This window comes from Rhinolophus sinicus, chromosome 1 (genome assembly GCF_057876585.1).
Source record: "Rhinolophus sinicus isolate RSI-liver-muscle chromosome 1, RSI-T2T, whole genome shotgun sequence".
In the NCBI taxonomy this organism is placed as follows: domain Eukaryota; kingdom Metazoa; phylum Chordata; class Mammalia; order Chiroptera; family Rhinolophidae; genus Rhinolophus; species Rhinolophus sinicus.
The window spans coordinates 122,995,922-123,001,921 of NC_142501.1; positions in this window are offsets into that span (position 1 = coordinate 122,995,922).

Genomic DNA, 6,000 nt, shown 5'->3' on the forward strand with positions numbered 1-6,000 from the left:
CGTGGAAATCTCCACTCTCAGCCCGGGGCCCTCACCCAGGGGCCCTCAGCCCCTACCCTCTGCTCTGCTGCAGTCACACCTGCAGCCCGTGGCCACTCCCTGAAGGGACACTGCAAATTCCTCTCAGGAGAGCAGGCCCCAGAAAAAACTCCAGCAGTGGGCAATGACCCACCCACCCTCCGGTAAAAGCCCGTGGTGTCAGTAAGCATCGCCACCTGGGTTCCCAGAACGTTCATTCTGTTTTCCAGTGGTTCCTTCTGGAATTTGAATGATTAACAACAAACCACCAGACACATGAAAAAAAGCCTCTAACACGAACGAGAAGAGCTGCAACAAATCTAAAATTTTTTCAGTGATATTTAATATCGCACAATACTAAATTACCAAATTCAGTACTTCACAAAGTACTCAAAATCACACACTAAGGTGAATATTGACTATTACTTTAACCTAAGGCTATGTATTATTTTAACCAAAGGGAGGAATAAGAGGAGAAATGAAAAGATGTAGGAGAGCTATAGCATCATCTGTCATGGCAGAAAGTCCACCAATAATACCTATAACTGACAAATTCATAAAGAACAGTATAAGCCTATTATGCAGAAATAAAGGGGTAAATATCAGGGGAAATTATTGGTATGTATGTTTGTATGCTGATATGGAAAGTTCTGTAAGAAACAGTATGTAGTGAAAAAGCTAGATGTGTTCAATATGCTCCCATTTATGTTTTTGAAACAGGTTACACATTCACAATTTGTATATGAAACTTAGAGAAAGCCCATGAAAGCTGGAGCAGCAGGTTTGGGGATCGGGGGTGGGTGTGAAGTTCCCCAGATGTTATTTTCATAATAGTGAAGGGAAAATTAAAGCACTTATGAAGCGTCTAGCTCAGGGGACACATCACATGACTCTACTGCAATGGTCCCCAACACAGGGTGCATGCTTGCTAGCAACAAGATGGCACAATTTCTATTACTATTTATTGTGTATCTAAGAAAATTAACCTTGGCAAAATTTATTATACAGTTTGACACATGGCCTCATCGGTCTACATGTTAGTCGTGAGCTGTATATTGTAAGGGAGACGAACTAAAGAAACAGCAGAACCCCACAGCCTGGAGGGCTGGCAGTGGAGCACCGTGCCTTCGTCCACGTCCAGGCTATTGTAAAGGACTGCAGCTTGCTTGTGCCCCGCTGAGTGGATTTACGGAACATACCATCTGGCTTTAACATCTGGTTTTAATTAACACTCACAGACCAGACACGTGTTTAAAAGGACGCCTGAAGAGAAACCACCGACTGAAGCTAACACTAAAAACACAAGCACGAGTGAACAAGAATATGGCAGAGCTGACAGAGGGCTGAGCTCCTGGTGCGGTCCCTTATTGTCCATATTACCAGGTCAGAGCACTGATGATTTAATCGCATCTGACAGGAACAGTTTGAAAACAATTGGAGTTATTGCGAAGACTATTTAAAATGTGGGCTCCCATCCATTTTGACTATCAGATACTCACATATCAGTTAAGGGTACGCTGTGCCTTCAGGTATTAGCTGATGACGGTATGGAGCTAGCAAATGCGCAAGTCATTTAAAAACTAAGCACCCCACAGGAACACAAACGTCTAGTTTTTCAATGATGTTTAACATTATGTAATACTAAATTACCAAATTCAGCACTTCGCAAAATTTTACTAATTTAATGATTAATGTACAGTAGCTTCTTTCTAGGTTAAAACAAAAGACTAAAAACCACATACCACGCGTGATTCTTACCAAGGAAAAAATGGCCGTAAGTACAGGAAAGCCAATATGGCACCAAATTCAAATGAATTCCTTTGTCAGCAAATACTATTGGCAGATACATAGAAAATACTGATCACTATTTGAAGACTCAAGGTTTAGAACAAATTGCACAACCTGGGAAATTTGCTTTTTGGTTTCATCTAAGTGAAGATGATTCTAACATTTTTCTGCTTCTGGTAAATTATATTCCATACATTCAAAGAACTAGGGTGGGGGGTGGGCAGGAAAGGGGTAGGGGACTAAGAAGTACAAACTTCCAGTTACAAAATAAATCACAGGGATGTAATTTACAGCATAGGGAATATAGTCAATAATATAATAACTATGAGGTTCTGACAATTAAGTTCCCAAACTTGTTGCAAGGATGTTGCTAACCTTTTTTGATATCAGAGGGATTATTCGTTATGAATTTTTACCAATTGGACAAACAGTTAACCACATTTACTATTTGGAAGTGCTGAAAAAGCTGCGTGAAAAAGTTAGACAACCTGAACTTTTCGCCAACAATTGATGGCTCTTGCATCACGACATGTACCAGCTTACACAGCACTGTCTGTGAGGGAGCTTTTAGCCAGTAAAAAAATAACTGTATTGGAACAGCCTCCTACGCACCTGATCTGCCCCCCCCCCCAATGACTTCTTTCTTTATCCGAAGATACAGGAAATATTGAAAGGAAGGCATTTTGATGATATCCAGGACATCAAGAGTAATATGACGACAGCTCTGATAGCCATTCCAGAAAAAGCGTTCCAAAATTGCTTTGAAGGGTGGACTAGGCACTGGCGTCGGTGCATAGCTTCCTGAGGGGAGTACTTCGAAGGTGACTGTAGTGATATTCAGTAATGAGGTATGTAGCACTTTTTCTAGGATGAGTTCATGAACTTAATTGTCAGATCTTCCTACGTACTGTGACAGATGGTTAGTATTCTTATTGTGTCAATCACTTTGTAAGGTATATAAATGTTGAATCATTATGCTGTACACCTGAAACTCATATAAAATAGTATGTTGCAGTTCTACAATAATTAAAAATAAATTTAAAAATAGAAAACAAAGAACTACTCTGTGTGGTTACAAGGGAAGCAGAGCCCAAGTACCTTCAAAATTTGTGGTATTTAAAAGATGAGTCATGTATTCCAAAAAGACAAGTGTTCCCAATTCGTGGACCTTTGCAGGGGTCAGAGGTGCCTGTCAGTAGTGTGCTCTTTAGCAGTGAAGAAATCAAGGCACTTTAAGCTTCCTTTCAAAGTAAAGGTGATGAGACTCAGCATCGACTAAGAAAATAACTGCTTTTCAAGAGAAATTAGAGCTTTGCAAAGAGAGGATTCTAAAAGCAGATGTTTGGAAGTGTTTCTGCTATATTTTGATCTTGTGGCCAAAAACAATGTAACTTTGTCACCTATGAAAACTCTTATATCAGCATACCCACACACTTGGAAATAGAATATTCTAGCTTATTAAAAATCTTTCCGGAGAGTTTTGAGCCCATTTGTTGATGGACATTGAACCCATTTGTTACAACTTTAAAAACAAAACAATAATACCTTTCAATAAGTTTAGAAGTTTTCAGGGAAAATGAAATCTAACATCTGAAAGTCAACTAAAATTTTGTCGAATCAACTAAAACTGGTAAGATGGGCTGAGACAAGGAGTAGGATGATTTAGTAAAAATGGCCAGTGATATGCTTGTTGTTCTTCCATTTGTATTTATAAATGTTTGTGAGGGTTCTCTTCAGCAATGAAAGCCATTAATACAAGAATCAAAATATACAGAACCTTAGAAGTAGGCTTTAAAAAAATTAATATGAAAACAAAATTTTCTGTCATTCCAATAAATTTATTAATTAGTTTAAAAACTGCACTAATTATACTGGTCTCACTAAAAATCAATCATTTTAATGAAGGCAAAATATTTTTTTATATTGTTAAAATCATTTAAAAAATTTAATCTCACCGTGTCAGTTTTTAGATATGCTGTAAAATGTACATAACGTTGATATCTGCCTATGAACATAATGTATAAATAAATACATGTCAGCATGCTTATATTTCACACACATGATGTGTGATAAAAAATATTTGGCATCTATTGTTCTATGGGGTAGTTTTCAAAAATTTTCAAAATATTCATATATTTATCCACCTCCTATCCCTGCTGCGGAGAACAGGACATTTGGCAGTATGTTTTGGAGATTAAAAAGTCCCCACATATTTTTGACAGAACTCTCTGCTTCCAGCCAGAGGCATGTACACTTAGCCATAGCAACATCTAATTTTAAAACTGTCAAAAAACACTTTCATATGTGCTACCTGCTTTTTCCCCTCATAATATGACGCAGGATTATTCTCACTGCACAGATGAGAAATAAAGTGAAATAACTCAGCAAAGAACATAAATGGCGTCTTTTAGATCATGGAAGAGAAGGCAGAATTAGATTCCTCTACTCTAAGCCCTATGCTTGTGCCAACCTCACCAACAAATTTCCGAAACTAGACTCTAGAGCCTGAACAGAGTGCCCCATGGAAAGAGATGATATTACAGCCACTGCTGTGACCCTGAATCTTACAAGGAAGCAGGGGTCCAGCTGAGTCTCCTGCGTGGATTTGTGGGAGGATGGGCCTGGTAAAAACAGGGAGGAGTTTGCAAAAAGTTTGAAAGTTTGGGATATAAATTTATATCAAATGATTGCAAAGGATTAACAGTAGTTTTGATATCTAAATATCTAAATTGCAATCTTCTAAGTTAATTTCTCCTCACCCCAATTTCTAAAATATAGTCTGTTCAAAAACTTCAGAATAACTTGGTCCTGAGTGCAGAGATTTTTTATCAGATGTGTTTTCCAGGTGAGTTACATTCTTTAGCCTAAAAGACTATTTCAGGCATGAGTAAATGGATTTTTTCTAATAAATGAAAGCCAATAGGCAACTCAAGTTTTGTATAAAAAAGAAATAATTGTTGAGCAAACAATAGTCCAAAGCTATTTTATTCAGCAAAATAGGAGATTGTTTCTAAGATATATCAGACTACATTTCTTACATAATTTTCTTTTGTCACTGAAAATATTTCCCAAATTTGAAAATAAGCTGTTCAATTTAGATTTCAGTTTATGTTTTAGCATAGCATCACACTGAAATGCAGAAAATCACTTTTTCATTCAGCTTTGAATTTACATTATATTTTGATATAAAGCACAGGGGTGTGGTTTAAAAAATAATCATTAGCTCAGCTAATATCTTTTTCATGGCTGAAAGTAGTATATTTTTAACCCTTTACTTGGATGTATATATACTCACAAATAAATGTACTGAAGTGTTTTACAAATAATAAACATAACGAGCACTTTTCTTAATCTGGTAAGAAAAAACTCACCATGTCATGTTTATGAATTTTCAAAAGCATGTCATACCAATTAAATATTTCCTATCCACAAATACTAATTCACAAATTGTCAAAAGAACAAAAATGCTACTGCTTGTATTCATTATTTTAGGAAAAAATGCATTTGCCACACATGAGTTTTGCATAAATAATTCTTTCCTTTCCCCACCTCCTCCAACTGCATTCTATGTATTCTACCAACTATAAAAATAGATAAGTGAAAACCCCCCCCAGAGAATTAGATAACAGAGAAAAATCTTAATTCCTAATTAGATTAACTGAAATTAGTTTCGCATTCTCCATATGCTATGAACATGATGGACACACCAGATTTAATACAGGCAGTTCTCACTGGATTTTAAACCTGGACACTTCTAAAAGGTTGGACAGGGAATGATACTCTTCGCTGTTATAAGAGATTCAAATATTTTCTTACATCCTTATATTTCAATCATCTTTTTTCTGAATGATTTGAGGCTAATAGTTTTCAGTAAGATAAAGAGCAGACTGCAGGTGAGCACCTGACCGCTCACCGCCTCAGCATTGCAAACACTATGCTCAGGAACAACACAGAAGTACCCTCCAGGGTCCCTCCAAGGTCAGATCTGAGGTATTACGATGCAGATCTCCTTATCAGGTAAACGAGGCAGATCTTAAACAGTGTGTTATTATAGTTTCTTTAATATTCTCAAAATGTCTCTTTTACTTCAGGAGTCAATTTAGCATTCAGATGTATTTTCCTCTTTGATCTTAAAGACTAAAGGTTCAGAGTCTTAAGCATGTTTGCCTTTGGAAAACAGGATATAAAAACCTA